The sequence below is a fragment of the Ixodes scapularis genome, unplaced genomic scaffold, assembly GCF_016920785.2.
Source record: "Ixodes scapularis isolate PalLabHiFi unplaced genomic scaffold, ASM1692078v2 ptg000597l_1___fragment_1__unscaffolded, whole genome shotgun sequence".
Taxonomy (NCBI): Eukaryota; Metazoa; Arthropoda; class Arachnida; order Ixodida; family Ixodidae; genus Ixodes; species Ixodes scapularis.
Genome location: NW_024610006.1, coordinates 1,014,624 through 1,033,734, shown reverse-complemented (window position 1 = coordinate 1,033,734; position 19,111 = coordinate 1,014,624). Strand labels below are relative to the sequence as shown.

Here is a 19,111-nt window from a genome sequence, read left to right as displayed (position 1 = left end):
AATGGTACAATTGACGGCGCGTATGCCCGAATTTGTGGGGAACGCCCCCTTTTTGGCCAATTTTGACGTCTGAGGCAACCTTTGGAGAGCGATAACTAAATAAATTATGAGCCGCTTCAAAAGCTCTCGGGCATATGCGTCGCAGAACTGGAGGAGATGCATTATTATGGCTTATAGAGTACTGAGTGTCGCCATTGATGGTACAATTGGCGGCGCGTATGCCCAAATGTCTGGGACACACCCCTTTTTTGCCTGATTTTGACGTCTGAGGTTGTGATGACTTAAGAGATACTGGGCCGTTTCAAAAGCTCTTGGGCGCACGCGAAGCAAACCTACATAAGATTGATTAATTAGCAGTAACAGCGTGCTAAATGTCGCCATAAATGGTACTCTTCATGTCCCGTTTGCCAAAGTGTCTGGACCACGCCCACTCATTTTGGCATTTTTATTTTTAATACCATTCTTGGAAGTGGAATAGCTGGTGAAATGAAAGTTGGACACTTTGTAAAAGATAGTTCGGATCAAAAAACGCTTTGACTCCTTAATTATTCAGCGCTTTAAGTATAATGTATTTGAGCTAATTACGCGATAAGAACAAAAAAAAAGAAAAAAAAAACTGCATTTAGGTTTTGTGTTTATCAATTAAGAAAATATTCAGTGTAGTTGCCGTTTTGTTATACATTACATATGTTGCTAAAAAAATGTATTTAGGAACGCAACAACGTCACTGAATCCTCGAGTCTCCTCACCAACTGTGGATTCTTTTTGGTATTTAAAGCCCTGGGGAACCACTTTAAATTTAAGTAATTTGAAAATAAAAACTGTTTCCATGGAGCTAGAGACATTGGCTATATATATAGCAAAATGCAACTAAATTGATCGTGTGGTTTTCTTAGGGTTTGCATCGAATGTTGAAAAGAGTATGATTTTTCTGCGGTTCGCCATAGGAACCAATGAGTAAAAGTTTGGTTGCATTTTGGCCAGACTTAATATAAACCCAGGACCACGAAAATTCCCGTGGAGGTTGAGGGCAACGGATTAACACGTGACACAAAAGTGCAAAGGGATTGAGTGATTAGTTTTCTTTGTATAAAAAAAGATCGCTTTGGTCCATTGAGTTACGGGCGCCGGCGCAGCGGCGGCCGATAGATGGCGCAAGTAATGACGGCGCTCGCCTGTCCGAGAATCTTGGGGTTGGCCTATTCAGAACGCAACATTGTCAGCGCGAAAGAGCGATCGCCGTTTTTTTTTGTTTTTTTTTTTTTTGTGAGAAACCAAAGAAACTCAGCAAAGTTCTACTTGCTGGGGAAAAAGCTCATTCGGGTCTATAACGCAGGTGATAAAAGTTCGCCCTCACTAATACTCTTTCGAAATAAATGCGAGAAAGCGCCAATGTCTTGTTCGCGCTAGCAGTGCCGCGATGTGTACTGTGGCGTCCTGTCCGAAGATGCACGTCTCGGGTAAAGCATTTGGCAACGAATTAGTGCGATAAATATTATGTGAAACAGCAGAAATAAAGAATACCGTAAAGAGTTAGCCAAACAATACGAAACAATCGAACCCGTGCGGAACGCCAAGCCAGCCAAGCGCTACCGCTGCCTGCGCTCCGCACTCCGGCAGCACGCCTACTACACGTTGCGCCCTCTCGCGGCCACCGATCCGGTCATCGCTGAAAGAGCCCCCCCTCCGCCGGCGCTCGCTACACTGCCCAGTCTTCTAGTACACCATATCTGCGTTTCCGAAGCGTCTGCCCAACGTAGCCAGACGCGCTTAAGAAACAAAAGCAAACATTAAATAGAAATCGCGCGGTAAATGATGGCTACATGCCGTAATATTTAATTTTAGTAATAGTAATCACTCATTTTTAATTACAACAATCGCAATGAAGCTCAATTTCACTAATTTTCATTCTTTTTAGTGCGTACGCCTCATCCACGTTTCGATACGCCATTGGCATCCCCATCGCCCGCGCCAAAACATTTACAGCTGGCCGCTGGCCGCTACAGTGGTTACGTTGTTGCGGTTGTTGCCGGTAGTACTAGTTTTGTACCTTTGTCTCTCGGTGTCCTTGTATTCTTTACATTTGGCCTGCCAGAGTGCAGGACGCTTTTGTACTTCGCTAGGTCCTCTCTGTTCCGCTGAAGCAGCGTCAGCCTCTCCCGCGGAGCAGAGAGGATTCCCTGGACTTGTGTAAAAGGTATGATAAACTGATATCCGCGGGGGGAAGGACGTAACTACCCATGTTCGCCCTGCTGCTAGCGTTGGCAGGGCCTAAAAGCCGTTTTTATTGAAGGCCGCGAGCGTGCAAATTTTGTAAACTCCGCGCGCGCGGGTATGTGTGTGTGCGTGCGCGCGTGCGCTTTGATGGCACAGGGCTGCTACCCGTATTTGTGTGTATCTTTCTGTTTTGAGTGTTTTTATTTATTTTCCTTTCCCGTATCCCTTTCCCTACTTGGCGGCGGGCTAGCAGGCCCACCTGCGTAAGGGTCTCGACCTTTTTGCCTAGCCACGCACGCTGCCGAGTGGGTATCGCAATATGTGCAAATAAAAAGTATTATTATTATAATTATTATCGCCTTCGTCGCGAGGTCTGTGGCGAAAACTACAATCCTACAGTGGAGAAAATTCAAACGCTCCTTGCAACTAGTGAACACGGCGGTTCATTGGTTGTTGCCTTCTGGACGCAGCGCGAGACGCGACGCATGGACGCAAAATATCTGGCTCTTCCAGATACGCCGGGATGCGCCAAAAAACGCTGCGTTTCGTCCCGGCGCCGGAAGTGACGTCAAAGCGCAGGCGCAGACGCGACGCAGACGCGGAGAAAAGCGCACCATGTGGGCTAGCCTTAACACGCACACAGATACGCGGGTATATATACTCACGCGTAGGCATGAAAACACGCATGTGCACGGGGGGCACGCACATAAGCATCCTCGCTCATGCAGGCGCACACGCAAGCAGACACGGACGCGCAATTACGTTCGCAAGCGCGAGCACGCACATAATAGAAAAACTAGACGAAACGTCACAAGGTGTATCGATGAAACGAACGCCGGCTATTTCCGATGGAACGATTTATCCTTGAAAAGGTGCAGCTTCGAAGAAACGAGCTGTCTAAAACGTCGTCTGACGAACTGACTGCATGGCACCGCGTATATTCGGAATGTATAGTACATAAAACAGCGGTCACTAAAACAGGCACACAAAAAGCATAACTGTTTCCAGTGCTTCGTGAGAAATCGTCACCCCAGTTGCCGAAACAAATTTTGCATTCACAGAGATACACATACAACAGAGAGGGATTCTAACCACGGTCATCTCACCATAAAAATAAACTACGCATTGCCAAATGCTCAGCGTCCGCCCAAATGTAGCCTAGCGACAGAGACTAATGTATTTTCGTGGCGAGAAAAACATGCTTCGGATTTCTTTCGAACGCACTCTAAAGAAATGTATATTATATCTACGATCAAAATTGGCGCCCCTTTTAGAGGAAGAAATGTAGTACTTACCGTACCAGAAGGAGCGTCGTTCTACGATCGCTTTGATCACGCACAGTCTGCAACGACGGTAACAAGCGGATAGCCTTCGGCATCGATCTCGCCAGATTCCTTCGTGCGCCTCGCTTCTTCCACTCCGGCCTGTTGCATGGCTTCCCAAGCGGCATCTTCAACACCCCGAGTCAATTCGTTCTCGCAGCACTACGACACGATGACTCAACCTCACCATCCGTAGTTTCAGCAGAGGGTCGCTTACGTGCAAACTCTATTTGCGACTTCGAGACCTTTCGCTTGCCATATTTATACCTCTTTGGACCCATAGCTGCGAGGACGGCCTTTCTAGTTATGAAAACACGCACAGCTATCCACCCGACACCCCGCCCCGAGAAACAAAACCACTCTGTCTGGACGGGTCTTGCCGCCTCTGGACCACCACAAGCGCGTTACTGAAGAGCGCATGCGCGCGGAGTAATACAAAATCAGAGCAGCGTGCGTGGCGAAATGGTGGCGCCCTCACGCGGCGCTCGTCGAACTAGTCTTGACCGTCCAAACGAGGAAAACAAGCCACAACACCTTGGTTCAGTTTTTTCGATGTAGTTAAAGAACGGATGTACTTACAGCTATAATTTTATTATAATTGAATTCCGTGTTAAATTCCGCAGATATCCCACAAGACACATTTGTAGTTAAAAATTCACAGGTTTTTAAAAACGCGTTCTAACGTAAACATGTCAAAACAGCCAATTCCGACCGATTTCACGATTTAATATAAAATATAATAAATTTTTTTATGAAAAATATGCTCTGTGGGATAGTTGGACGAAGAATCAATCTTTTTATAGCAAAAAAGTGTGAAAAAATCGGTGTAACGGTTATTAAATGAGAATTTTCGTAAAATGGCAGAAAATCGCGTGTATTCTCTATGGGGCTTGGAGGAGCGCTCCCTCTTAATTTCTAATTTCTTCTTAATATTTTCCTTTTCTAGTTGAGATATAAGTACCATCAAGCTCCGTCCCAGGTTCTATTGAACATACCGGGCAAGAACATGCTGTTGTACGTTGCAGTGTCATGCCAATATGTTGATCTGCGCCTGCTCAGTTTGCTGTACGCTATTCGCCTCGAGATCGACCTAGAGGTGGCGCTACGGTCGCGCTATCATCATCATCAAAGCGGGGATAGGAGAACGGCCGCCCCATAGGCTCTCCACGTCGGCGCGCGAGACGGCGTAGATTCTTCCGTTTATTTTGTCGCATACTATCGGTGGGAAAACAATTCTAGCGGAAAAAGATGCAGTACTGTTCGGTGCTTCAGTGAAGATCGAATCGTGTTACCAGCGTGCGACCCAAATTTATATAATCGCTTCTGTGGGTGCGTCGTCTGCTCTAGGCAGACTTTGGAGAGCATGGATCACCACGACTGATGCCTGTCTCCGGCTGAACTGGAATATTTATGTTAAATATTTGTTTCTTTTAAAATGGATGTATCGGTTCATCAACGTGGAAATAAAAAAAAATAAAAATAAAGTCCGACCCAGTTAACATAATACTGGTACTGTGGGCTGTGAAATCGCAGCTTCTATGCTTTTTTTAACGTCAAGCTTTTGCAGTAATATAAATATTCAGAATGAAGATAAGCTAGCGTTGTATTAGAAATTACCATGCTATTGAGTTCCTCTGCCCTTTTACTGTGCCATAGTGTGGGTAAATTTTTTGGAGTCTGAACAAATCTACTGCGTTGCGATGAGGAGTGAGTGTCTCTTCTAGTTAAAATCTGCAAACTGCACGGTTGGAGTCTGAACAAATCTACTGCGTTGCGATGAGGAGTGAGTGTCTCTTCTAGTTAAAATCTGCAAACTGCACGGTTGGCAGGACAACTGAAACAAGTGAAACAAACTGTTCTAATATATCTGCCGTGACTGTAATAAACGAGTGTAACCGAGCAACGCAACAATGTTCCTGCTATTAAATGCTTTTCTCGGTAGTGTGGGTTCACCCCCTTCAATTTTCTTGGTGAGGGCCGCGGATTTCAAGAGGCTAATACTATACATTTCTGGCTAAATAATCTTGTATTCAAACACAGTAGACTCTGCAACCCCAACAAACGACGCGCACCACGACACAGACAGCATCGGCCGCAGTGATACTCTTTTACTGATGAGGGCTAGCGACCTTCACGAGATTTTCCGATCTCCCTCCGCCCTCACCTAACCTATATCGGGACTGGGCAGTTCGTCGATTAACTTTTAGATTATTCAAGTAATGCTTTAATTTTTTTTTCCCATTCAATTGGAGTCTAGTACTGGAGAAAGTCAGCAAGCAGTAAAATATGCCGGCTTCAATATTTTTGACGTCTTTATTTCTTTTGTGACACTAGCTTGCACGGTAAACCACTTCAGCGTGCTTGTCATTTCGCCGAGGGTGATTATACTGTTTAAATAATAACTTAAGAAATACTTTATTTTAAAAGGCTTCCCGTGATCATATTTATGTAGGACTCACAGCGTGAAGTCTAGAATGGGAATGCAATATGCCATTTGTGACATAGTAAAACCAGTACAAAATATGTAGTTTTAACATCTTTCACGCAATATGACCGGGAAAAAATCAACGTACGGATTAATTGATTAGTCTATTTTAAGGATAGCGATTAGTCGGGTTAATTTTCTAATCAAACCACAAACCCACTCAACATTCAATGCTTTATGAAAGCCACGGTTTGTGCGAGATAACAAAAATACGTGGGACCAGCGATTGTATAAAAAACAACACACTAAGATTATGGAAGCTTAATAATAATAATAATAATCGCTTTGCTGAATTTCTACGCATGGCAAACGATACAACACAACCTTTAGTAAGAAGAAACGGCAACAAAAACATAAAGAATTTAATAAGGAATATCAAGCTCAGCCGGAAACGGGCTTGCGTCGTCGAGGTCCATGCTTCTGAGCGTGCGCCCGTAGCAGACGACGCACGGCGGTATCCCCGCTTTCGCGCGTTTCCAATTTCGGCCGCACAGTGGCGGCACGGTTCGATCTCGAGGCGAATAGCTCAACATCACAATTTGCATTTTCATTCCAACCATTAAGAACTCAAGAAACAAAATGAAAGTTTTGCACATGGTTCATGCAAGACATTTGTGCATGGCATTAGGAGATAGATATTTGAATACTCACAGCTCTCCTAGGTTTCTCATATGTTGGGTCAAGCACGCACGTAACATTTGTTTATTTTAATAATTGCAGGAACGCTGTTTTGTGAAACTCTCGCAGCTCCTGTCAGGATGCCAGCCAGCCCCTTGGTTGGGGCACCTGACCCGCTGCCAAGTCACAAGAGTCATGGTGATGTAGACGGCCTGCTCTGCGTATGAACTCTTGTCAACCTGTCAATCGAAACCGAAACCATGCCACAATCTTCCCTGGCTAACTAGTTCCATGGGTGCGAAATGCGGACTGCTGCATGCTGGAATTTTATAAAAGTAGTGTATTTTTTTTTAGACGTTTATGTTCTACGTCGAATTTTTTAACGATGGTGTATTCGCCCTTAGCAACACCCCTAGCAACGGTTTGTTGTGAAACACCAGACTTGCGGCTTTCAATCCAATCCAGTGTCGTAGCTGTCTGGCTGTCTTTCGCCGTGCCCGCGGCAATCGACGCTTCGCACCATGCTTCGCATTTCGCGGTCGCAGTTATTTTGTATTGTTCCTGCGTAGTCGTGCGACGTTCTACTCGCACAGTTCATAGGCCTTCTAGTTCCACGTCGTAGACACCAGCTTTACGACACACCCCGACTCCGAGACAAGACTGGCCGAAGGGCGACACTTTCACATCACAAGGTAGGCACCGAAAAACTGGCTCCCCCAGCCATTGGGCCGAAATTCTTTGTCGTGACATCCTGACAGCGTGTGCTGTATGCCGTAAATAGCCGCTGTATTTCGTTTCATCTTGCACAAGGGCGACTTCCACTATAGTGCTCCCATAGGTTTTAAACACGGCGTCAGCTGTTTTGTGGCACAGCCTCCAGATTTTCCAACGATATCGCGCGAACGTCGATTGTCCCGTGGATCAGCGCTTTATCGCGGCGTGAAACAGCAGGTCAGTGGGTCTACTCACGTGTGGCAGAAGGCACATGCTAGCCTCGCTGACCTGCTGTTTCACGCCGTGATAAGGCGCTGATCTACCGGACAATCGACGTTAGCGTGGCTTCCGCAGCACTCAAACCACGCACTTGCCGCGAGAAGAATGTCTTGCGTTTCATTCGCACTCGGTTTCGTGCGAAGCCAAACGAAGCCACGAGCAGCCGCGCTTCGGAGAGCCGGCCTCTTCCGTTCGTGCGACCTTGGTAGCGCTGTCGTCGAGACTTTGGTCAATAGGAGAAGCGGGCAGAGCCAGGGCGTGTACGAGACGCAGATAGAAGGCTTGACACGCCAAACAGAAGCCGCAAATAATCACCTAGCAGTGTTAGCGCGAAAAATTTTAACCTGTGCCAAAGAGTTTAATAGAGTAACTGTTTATGGCTGAAAATATAGTCTACGTGATGCTTCGATTATGATCGTGCAAAAAGGTGTAAGAATCGAATGTCCCGCTCGAACTCCGTTTTGCTCGGACAGAGTCTGACCGCTCGGACGTGGCTCAGACGCCTGGCATACAGATCATGTCGACCGTTCTCCTAGATATTGATTTTGTATGACCGTGATAGTACAATCACATGCATCATGTTTTCATTCGCCAAGGGTTAGTCCAACGCACTTATTAATTTTGTTTCTCGCGACCACTGCCAGGGTATTATTTGCGGCTTCTGGCTGGCCACATTCAACTCTGTGAAGACGCCCTGGGACACGCCCAGCCCGCTTTCGGCCAATGGCGCCTCTTCATTTGCTTCCTATACTTTCCAATGAATGGCCAAACTCTTTCTATGTATACACCTTTCCAAAAAACGCTCCTAGGCCACTGCCATGTTGCTGATGCTGATGCGGCTGGTGCGACTCTCGCGCCCTCTATCAGCTAGAAATTTTCTGCCACCCTCTGGGACTGTGAAGACCCGCTCGGCGTGGTTCTCTACCTATGTTTTTGCGGTTTTGCATTCAATGTTTTCTCGCCCCTCTTGAAAGTTTCCACTTAATTTTTTTATGCGTGCTGCGTACCCTTTTTGTGTTATCTTCCACTGTGATAAATAAGGCTGGTAAGTACCTGCCATTCAAGCTTTTCTGCTCGACATTCACGGGAAAGGAAGGAGGTGAAGGACGTCGAACGACCCTCGACGCGATTTTGCAAACATTGTTCTTCCCCCTCCCAGAGATAATCCGCGTAGAATCCTCAGTCGTCTCCAAATATAGCTGTCCGGGTTGGGGTGAGAAACGGGTCAGTCGCGTTTGTTTCTTTGCTTTGGTGCGGTTATGAGAAAAGGTAGCTCTTCCCAAAACGGGCCCCGAGACGAAGTCATCTCTGATTCCGTCCGATCATCAAGATGTGACTGTCGTCGACTGTGACTGTGTTATTTGAGATCTTTCTCAAATAAATTCTTTTCGGATAACGCTGCATCGTGTGGTACGTACGATATATTGTTTGAATGTTACCACTTCCTCAATTGTATGTCCGTGTCCTGTCCATCGGTAAACACGTTATTTGTGAGCATGAAAAATGCATGCCTTTCGGCCCTCTTCTGTTGCAATTTATTTTTGACAGCAAAGCGCTTTGTCGTTTCACATGCGGTGAATCCTGCGGCGCCGTCAAAGCTTATCGTAAGAAATAAACACAAACAACTAGAACTATACATTCCAATCGAACTCGTTCTGTCGCGCGCGTACCCAACAAAAATAGTTTAGTTTTTTTTTTTTTTTTTAAATGTGGGACAATTCTTTCTCAATGTCCTCGGGAAAATACATGTAGCATGAAACACAAAATATAGCGGGAAACGACGATAATTTATACGCCAGCAGTGTTTGAAACTGCGCCTACACAGGCTGCGCCTATTGACATCACAGTCCACTCGGTTAGGGTTAGGAGGGACGCTGGTGAGAGTCTAGCCTCAAACTCAGTGACTGGGCTCGAAAACAGTTTGTTGCCCCTGGGGTTGAGTGTTTTTTGGAAAGGTGTATAAGGATGGCTAGTTGGGCTAGTTGGTTTTGCATCATGATGTAAAACACCAAAACAACAGAGACGAAAAAGAAGGGAGAACTGGACAGGACGTGGCGTATTACACCATGGTTTCTACGTATAGCTCTGCCCGCTTGGTCTGGAGGTCGATGACACGAAAACTTTATCACGGGTGACGTCAGAACTGTGCAGTGTGCAACCACGTCCTTTCTTATCTGCTGGCCTGCTTTCTTCAAAGCGACGTGCTCCTGTCTGATCGTAACGGCTGTACATGCCGCTTCGGCAGCCCTGATTCCACAATCTTCGCTCATCACTCTGGACAGCTGCCGAGCTCACGTGCTCTGCGGCACGAGCAGTTCACGCAACTCGCTCGCGCGACTTGTCGAAGTGTTAAAAACAGTTGTGTGCAATTCCGCAACTCCGCCTCGGAGGTTGCGACGGGGAGGGCTGCACATTTGCCTCTACCGGACTCTGAGCCACGGGCATTTGCTTCTTGCGCATCCAACATTGTCATGTGGCAGGAACCCTAAACGTTTCTTCAACTGCTGCCATAGTTCTACGGAAATTTGTGCAGCTGAGTAAACCTACGCATAGACCAATTTTCTTGAAGCGTGGACCAACCACTGGTCTCTATTGTAGTAGGCTGGATTCAAATCGGAAGTCTGTCGGTGGCGCCACCGGCAGCCATTGCTTGGCACCAAGCAATACGTGCCTTGCACGGGACGTCATATGGCTCCATACCATTCCTGTGCCCGTACCCTCTGGAACATACATTTTGGCAGCATCGAATCTGTTCTTCTCCGCAAAGTTCTCCGAGAGGAAGAAATTCATTGGTCCTAAATGTGTGCTCCGGAAGGTACGGGCACTGGAGCATGGTCCGCAGCAATGGTGGCTGATGTGACGTCAATGCAAGTCGTGTATACACGCAAGTCTATGGGAGAAACACACAAAAGAAGGAAATTAAAGCTTCTACACAGTGTTCGAAGGCATGTATTTTACGATGTGCTGCAATAATTTTATTGTGTGTTTGGAGGTTGAATTGCGATTTCTCAAGCATTCGAATGCCCATTAAAATATTGTGCTATAGCACCCATGGCTGATCTGGCAAGCTTGCTCTCGTGGTGGAGTGAACAAATAAACTTGCTGTCAATAATGCCGTCGTGGGGGAGCCCAGAAGTTGCTGAACGTCAACAAAGTTCCATATTGGCAGCGTCTTTCCGGGAGTGAGCGAAATCATAGCAGAGCCTTCAAGCTTGTCACCTGCTAAACCCGACTCATTGAAACCGCCACCGACTCCGAGGTACCTCTAGGTAACTCTCTTCTCAGTGAGCTGCTCTACATTTTTTGCCCAGTAGAGTCACTCTCGACAACAAAACATTTCTATATAACAACCGCGAGGGTTGTCAGATTTAATGTTTGTGCACTAGCTATTTGACAGGCTTCCCGACAGCAGCCAAAAGATTCAGTGACGACAACAGTTTACGAGCGGGGGAACGTCACTTTTCTTTGTCTTTCCCATAGAGTTTTATGCATTAGCCAATGTCAAGTGATGGGCGCTGGTGGCACCACTCCTCCCTATTAAGACGAGCCTCGATCCGTGATCCAGCTTACTACAACAGAGATCAGTGGCACCAACTAGCCCAGGTACTGATGTCGCTGGCTTTCTGGCGCAATATAATAAATAACATGCTGAAAAGAGCAGGGCCATGACATGACGTGGTGAGGCTAGCCTCTGTGATGCAGCTTCTTCGGTAGGTGCATCCCCTCTGACCTCATCGCCCGTCTGTCTATGCTGAAAGAAGCAGTGGTGAATCTCCTTCGTGGGATTGCCAATGGGAGCAGCTTCATCTCCATCTTTGGCAAACTCCACCGGCGAACCAACTCCATTGTGACGTCGGTCAACACGCACGACTGAGTTGAAACTCTATCGGGATTTTTCCCTTAAAGTGTCCCCACTAAGAATCTCAAAACACCGCGGTGAGTATAACAGTAAAAATATTATTTTTAAGTTGGCAAAATGAATAGCATGAGACAAAATTAAAAAAAATATATTCCTGAAATCTGGTTGCATGAATTAGTACCTAATGTACTGAAATAATGAATACTGTCACGGGTGGTGACCAAAAGAAAACAGAAAATGAACAAGAAGAAATAAACGTTTAATGTGGCGAACTTGTGCCAAAAATAAAAGGGTACAAAAGAAAACAGCAGAGCGTCGCGGGCGTCGATATCGGCGAAACCGAAGGATCGAGCGCAGAGGCGAGACTGACTCGACAAGGTCGCGAGCGGCGTCTTATCTAGAGTGAGTCACTATCTCGAAGATTCGGCGGAGAAGGTTCGAGCGTAGCGCGCTCGCGGCGAGAATGTACACGCACTTTCTAGAACAACATAAGCAGGGATAAACGACAGAAGTTAGGTCCGGAGCAAGAATAAACGAGAAAGTACTAGAAGTCCGTGACCCTGCGCGCGGCATTATCCCCCCCCTTTAAAAGCGCATCGTCCCGATGCAGCACAAAACAAAAAAACAAAAAAAAAACAAAAAAACACAAATCCTTAACAAAACGGTAGCAAAATCGCGAGCCACAGTTCACAGTTCTCAGTTCACTCGTCGACAAGAGTAGAAAGTTCTATCGTTCGTAATACGGCTTCAGCCGGACGACGTGCACCACCTCGGGTCGCGGCTGACGTCTTGCAGATGGGCGCGTTCCGAGGTGGTGCACGTCGTCCGGCTGAAGCCGTATTACGAACGATAGAACTTTCTACTCTTGTCGACGAGTGAACTGAGAACTGTGAACTGTGGCTCGCGATTTTGCTACCGTTTTGTTAAGGATTTGTGTTTTTTTGTTTTTTTTGTTCTTTTGTTTTGTGCTGCATCGGGACGATGCGCTTTTAAAGGGGGGGATAATGCCGCGCGCAGGGTCACGGACTTCTAGTACTTTCTCGTTTATTCTTGCTCCGGACCTAACTTCTGTCGTTTATCCCTGCTTATGTTGTTCTAGAAAGTGCGTGTACATTCTCGCCGCGAGCGCGCTACGCTCGAACCTTCTCCGCCGAATCTTCGAGATAGTGACTCACTCTAGATAAGACGCCGCTCGCGACCTTGTCGAGTCAGTCTCGCCTCTGCGCTCGATCCTGCGGTTTCGCCGATATCGACGCCCGCGACGCTCTGCTGTTTTCTTTTGTACCCTTTTATTTTTGGCACAAGTTCACCACATTAAAAGGGTACAAAAGAAAACAGCAGAGCGTCGCGGGCGTCGATATCGGCGAAACCGCAGGATCGAGCGCAGAGGCGAGACTGACTCGACAAGGTCGCGAGCGGCGTCTTATCTAGAGTGAGTCACTATCTCGAAGATTCGGCGGAGAAGGTTCGAGCGTAGCGCGCTCGCGGCGAGAATGTACACGCACTTTCTAGAACAACATAAGCAGGGATAAACGACAGAAGTTAGGTCCGGAGCAAGAATAAACGAGAAAGTACTAGAAGTCCGTGACCCTGCGCGCGGCATTATGTACACGCACTTTCTAGAACAACATAAGCAGGGATAAACGACAGAAGTTAGGTCCGGAGCAAGAATAAACGAGAAAGTGCTAGAAGTCCGTGACCCTGCGCGCGGCATTATCTCAGGGCTGGAAGTGAACGTCCCTACGACGAAGGTTGTAGCGGCCGGCGTCGACGCGTTGCTGGTCTTGAATCATGAGTCGGGCGAGCTGGCGGACTTCTTCGGCGCGTTGAGCAACCGCCTGGGCGTCGTCGCTCTCGTTGTCAGATGGCTCATGGGGCAGCATGGCGTCCAGCATGGTCGTTACCTTCCGACCATGCGTTCTTCTTGTTCATTTTCTGTTTTCTTTTGGTCACCACCCGTGACATTTTGGTGGAGGTGCGGGGTAACCGCATGCCCGTGCAGCGCTCCCCCCCCCGAGTTCTCGCAGTGCAAGTCCGAACACAAGCCCCCAAGAACCCAACGAAGACCAGACCGAGATCCGACTAAGTCGCCGGAACCTTGGCCTACCCCCGGAATCAGGACCCTTGCTACCCAGCACCTCCACCAAAATGTCACGGGTGGTGACCAAAAGAAAACAGAAAATGAACAAGAAGAAATAAACGTTTAATGTGGCGAACTTGTGCCAAAAATAAAAGGGTACAAAAGAAAACAGCAGAGCGTCGCGGGCGTCGATATCGGCGAAACCGCAGGATAGAGCGCAGAGGCGAGACTGACTCGACAAGGTCGCGAGCGGCGTCTTATCTAGAGTGAGTCACTATCTCGAAGATTCGGCGGAGAAGGTTCGAGCGTAGCGCACTCGCGGCGAGAATGTACACGCACTTTCTAGAACAACATAAGCAGGGATAAACGACAGAAGTTAGGTCCGGAGCAAGAATAAACGAGAAAGTACTAGAAGTCCGTGACCCTGCGCGCGGCAATACAATCAACGTTAACTACAACCCTTTACGTTGCGAAGACAGTTGTGGCCGACAACGCTAAGAAGCGCAAGCTAGGTCGCTACGTCTCGGCACGACAGTTTGCGCTTCTCCTGGACTTTCTCGGTGAAAGTCGAGTTTTCTCGGGGACTGCTACAGAGAGCTTTGTTACCAAGGAGGAGCGAGATACACTATGGGGCGTAATAGTTTGAGAGTTAAATGCCCTTCGGCCATAAAGAATAACTTTCTGGAACTCACGTGCATGCCAGACGTGGGCTTGCGACCTGAGAGTCTCGTGTCCCTAACAGAAGACCGGTGCAAACCTGCCAACTCTTCCGAATTTTTTGTAAAATGTATGAATTGGGACAAATTCTACGATTTTACGAATCTTGCTTCAAATTTTACGAAAAAAAGATACTTTTTTCATTTCTATTTTTTTAAACATTTTTTTCGTAAAACCGTTGCTGGCGGTACCTCACACTGCCACAAGAGGGCGACAGGTGCCGTCCACGGCAGCGTTGTGGTTTTTACTATCCGTCTATCCGGAGGCCACATATCCAAAATCAATCCAAAGCCCAAAGCCTTTGTTTGTGTGTTTGGCGGCGCATGTTGGTTTGGCGTGTTCAGACGTGGTTGGGCCTCTGTTTCGGCCAGTTTCGAGGCGAGAAGTGCAGCGTCTGTGTTTGTTACACGTGTAATCATAGCATTCCCCTGGTTGCGGTGGCTTCGCGGTGCAATGGCAAATTCCAAACCTAAAAAGAGGTACTTTCAGGTGTTCTTGAAGTCCTACACGTCGGAATTCCAGTGCTTTGTGCCGTCCAAAAAGGAGAGAAGTTTGGATTCTGTAGCACGTGCACGTGTAACGTAAGCGTTTTGCACGGTGACAAGGCTGACATTAAGCCTTGCCACCTTGCGAAACAGCCCCCCCCCCCCCCCCCCCCCCCCGCAATTGCGTGAGTTTTACGAATTTTAATGTCCACAGGTTGGCAGGTATGCCGGTGGAGGCGCGAGTGATGGGCCGTCCCTAAACGCGGAGCAAGAAAAATTATTATTTTTTGTGGGGACGGATTTCTCTCGAGGGGGCGGGCGTGCGCCCCCGACAGTGGACGCGCCGCTGTGGGACTTCACGGCTGCAGCAGCAGCTTCGATAAGTACCGTGAATCTCTTGGATCATGAGCAGACACCATGTTGCTTTTTACCTTATTGAACACTAATGTACAAAACAATGTGGTGCGAATGTATTGCCTCGTGGTGTTTTCCACGAAAGCTTGGATATCGGGGCTGCAGCACATTTCTAGACCCACTCGGAGACAATAAATCCGTGACATTCGAAAAAAAAAATAATATTGAGTTTAGGGTGCACACTATTAGACACAGGTATAACTAGAAGGGCTGTATAGCGTTGTGGCGTGTTACATAGTTGAATTATATTATGCAGGGGTCTGTGGCTGAAGGCGACATGGCAAAGGGAGGAGAGGAGGAACGTCCTGCGCAAGTGGCATGCCCCCTACCACCGAATGGTACGAACGGTCTGGAGTTGATACGGCACGGGATCTGCTGTCCATTCGGCAGGACCAGCTGGCTGTCCAGCGAGAACTGCTGGCCACACAGCAGGGTCTGCTGGCCACCCAGCAGCAGCAGCTGGCAGTTCAGCAGGAAATGCTGCTCGTGCAGAGAGAGGCAGTCGATGCACTCCGTCGACTTGCAAGCGTAGGTGTTAAGAGAACTGTAGTGTAGTGCACTCCCAATTATTGTTGTTAGGCTGATTTTGGTCAACCCTACTTTAGCCAGTTAAGTTAGAAGGCAGTGTTCTTAGACTCAAACTGAAACCAGATATGATTTGTATGTGTATTTGAAGTGTCCAACAGCGAAGGCTTTATTTTGTTTATTTCAATGAAACCTTCCAGTGCCATAATGCTAATGAAAATTGGCAAGCCTTGAGACAAAAGTTTTTCAACTTATTGAAAATTACCATACTGTGCTCGACAATCCGAACTACTACGTCTAAACCGTGGTTCAATAATCCACTTCATCGTTTATCTCATAAAAAGAAAAGATGTTTCAGGAGCGCTAAAAAAGGAAATACTTGGCCTAAGCTTGCCACTTGCTCTTCCGAATAAAAAACTATGTTAAAGGGGTGTTAGCACACATTCTTTCTGATAACTCTAAGCAGACATTCTTTCTGCAAACTCTACCTAATATGTTAATAAACAACCCTCGCAAATTTTGGAGATTTGTACTCTGAAATTAATCTAGTGAATAGCTCTTGTAATAACATATTGAATAGTGAATGTGTGAATATTTAAATAGTGCGTTTTCTGATGCTTTCACTATTTCTACACCCATTACTGGAATTTCTCCTGTTATAGAGAATGATTTTCCAATGGATTCAATTGTTATAAACATTCAGGGTGTTTTCAGAAATCATTACGAAGGCTCTCACTAACACTAAATTTTCATCCGGTCTTTACCTCAAAGATATTTGAGCAGTCCGTGGACACAGGGGTGTTGCCCTCTGACCGGAAAATTAGTAAGTAGGCCAATATCACTCACCTGCCTCTACAAGATCCTCGAGCATGTCATTTACAGGCACCTGATTAACTTCCTGGATTCCTGCAATTTCTTCACCAATGTGCAGCATGGCCTCTGGAAACGCCTTTCTATTGGGACCCAACTACTTATTATAACTAACGATTTGTTTAAAAATCTTGACACCGGCTTTCCTACTGACGCTGTTTTGCTTAATTTCGCCAAAGTTTTTGCTAAAGTCCCGGACAATCGCATTCTTCTTAAACTTTCTTTCCTAAAACTAGATCCTCATGTTCCTAAGTGGATTGAATCATTCCTTATTCATCGCTCTCAATTCGTTTTCACTAACAGCACATCCTCCTCTTTCTCTCCCGTTTCTTCCGGTGTTCCACAGGAAATTGTGCTTGGGCCTTTGCTCTTTTTAATCTACATTAATGATCTCCCTCTTCACATCTCATCCTCTGTTCATCTTTTCACTGATGACCTGTGCTGTTTATAGACTAATAAAAAACCCATATGACCATGTTGCACTCCAGAACGGCATTTAAGGGGAGACACTGCTCTTTGAAGCAAAATTTTACTAAGAAAACACATTTTTAAAAATGTGTTTTTTGAAGTTTGGCAAGCAGTTATCATCTTGTCCTGAAGGATTTTCGACATATTGAATGAGGGCTACAAATATATTAAATAGGCTGTCAGGCTTTTTGTGGGTGCCTTTTAGGCATCCGGCAAAAATGATTTTGAAACTGGAAGGTTCAAAAGTGTCATAAGTAATTTATAAATCATCCTAGAGCTTTCATTTATACCTTATTGGATTGCACATACCTCTCAGTTCACTGATCTATGTTTATTTTCTGAGCTCAGTATTTTAATTTGCGTTAATCCTTTCCATAATCATTGCAAATTAAATTTTCAATATTAATAAATCTAATTAGGTTACCTCAAAACAAAGTACATATTTGTAGTCCGATTGTAATGCCAAATAAGCCATGTAAATTTCATTTTATTTGAATCGCAAGTTATATAAAAAAGCTCTTGAAGCAGTGTGTCACACATGGCAGATGTGTCTCAACATTAGCAAATGCACACACCTTTGCTTTACACATTCTTGCTTCCAGCCCTTAAACTCGTTAACATTCAATGGCACTACCATTCTGACTGCTACACAGTAAAAATATCTAGGCGTTCGTTTAACCACTAATATATCCAGGAATGTTCATGTCGACGAGACAATATCATCCTCAAACCACTCACTCGGTTTTGTTTGTCGCAATTTCAACTCTGCCTTTTCTATCCTTAAACGTCTCCTTTACGCCATGCTTGTTCGCCCTAAACTAGAGTATGCTTCAGCTATCTGGCACCCACATCAGTCTTTTTTTAACTAACGCAAATCGAATCTGTCCAGAATCGTGCTGCTCGATTTATTTTTTCTAATTAGTCTCGCTTTTCTTGTGTCACTGCAATGAAATGTCAATTAGCTCTTCCTGATCTTTCCGTTCGTCGCAGAATTTCCCGTCTTTGCCTTTCCATAAAATGTACTATTCGGAACCATTACGACAGTCTCTCCTCAGCCAGCCCAGCTATATCTCTGCAAGACTCGATCATTCGTGCAAGATTACCCTTCCCAAGACCATTTCAACATTCCCTTCTACCAGAAGCTATTGTAGACTGGAATGGCCTTCCAGATGATATTGTCACCATCACCGATAACGCTAAAATCAGAACTGTACTAACCATGCACTCCCCTCTGTAATGCCCTTCGGGGCCTTGAGGGTAATTCTAAGTAACTAAAGAAACAAATAAATAATATTCCGCCACCAGCGTGTGTTCGTGTAATTATAGGAAACTGGCCTCGTTACTGAAGGACTTGTCACGCGGCAACTCTGCCGTCAGTGTAACTAAAATGCATCATTCGCAAGCGCAGGCAAGGACGCCACCAAGGCAGCTCCAAAGGGGAAAGAGAACAGAGTAAGGGTGGATTTACTCGCCCCACATACGCCTTTGATCAGACTTCTCGACTTCTTTCGTTAACACAGCCATTCTCTTTTCTTCTGTGCTTTAGGAGCGCCTAAAATGCCAGTAACTCGTTGTCTACGAGTAATCTAATAAGGTGAATGGTGAAAACTGCTCTGCAACATGACTGCACAGAGCTTACCAAGGTGAAAAGTTGTTTGGCAAAAGTTTCCTATTGTATTGCTTGCAACGCGTCTCAAAACCTCTGGCGTGCTTTTAACTTTACTAATGTGTTGCGTAACAGTTTGCATTTTGTGCATAATGCGCTCCCCTTTTCCTGCAGGCTGTAGAGGGACAAGCAGCAGCAAGTGCGCACCAGTCGTCCGCACTGACTTCGCTAGTGCTTCAGCTCGTCGGTGTGCAGAATCTCCATCCGCCAGCCGAATAAAGTGGGTCTCTATGCTCCATTTCATTTTTGGCACGGGTTACACCACCGTTACTTGAACATCTCAGTTGAAAAACTGCCATAGGTGTCCGCTTTGCAGAATTGTTAAAAGCGAGCAGTCGCAGTCCCGCTGTTCATGCTGCAGCGGCCATTTTGTAAACTGTGGCTAGACCAAA

At 46.3% G+C, this 19,111-nt stretch overlaps 1 long non-coding RNA gene across 2 annotated transcripts; it reads left to right on the top strand.

Annotated features, from left to right (window-relative positions):
- The first annotated feature begins 14,622 nt into the window (after nt 1-14,622).
- Nucleotides 14,623-18,893, top strand: LOC121834170. Of its 2 annotated transcripts, none has more exons than XR_006077117.1 (3): nt 14,623-14,770; nt 15,447-15,718; nt 18,834-18,893. It is a non-coding gene; the product is annotated as an uncharacterized LOC121834170 (long non-coding RNA). The 2 variants fall into 2 exon arrangements; XR_006077118.1 differs by lacking the exon at nt 18,834-18,893 and adding an exon at nt 16,487-16,532.
- Nucleotides 18,894-19,111: the final 218 nt, after the last annotated feature.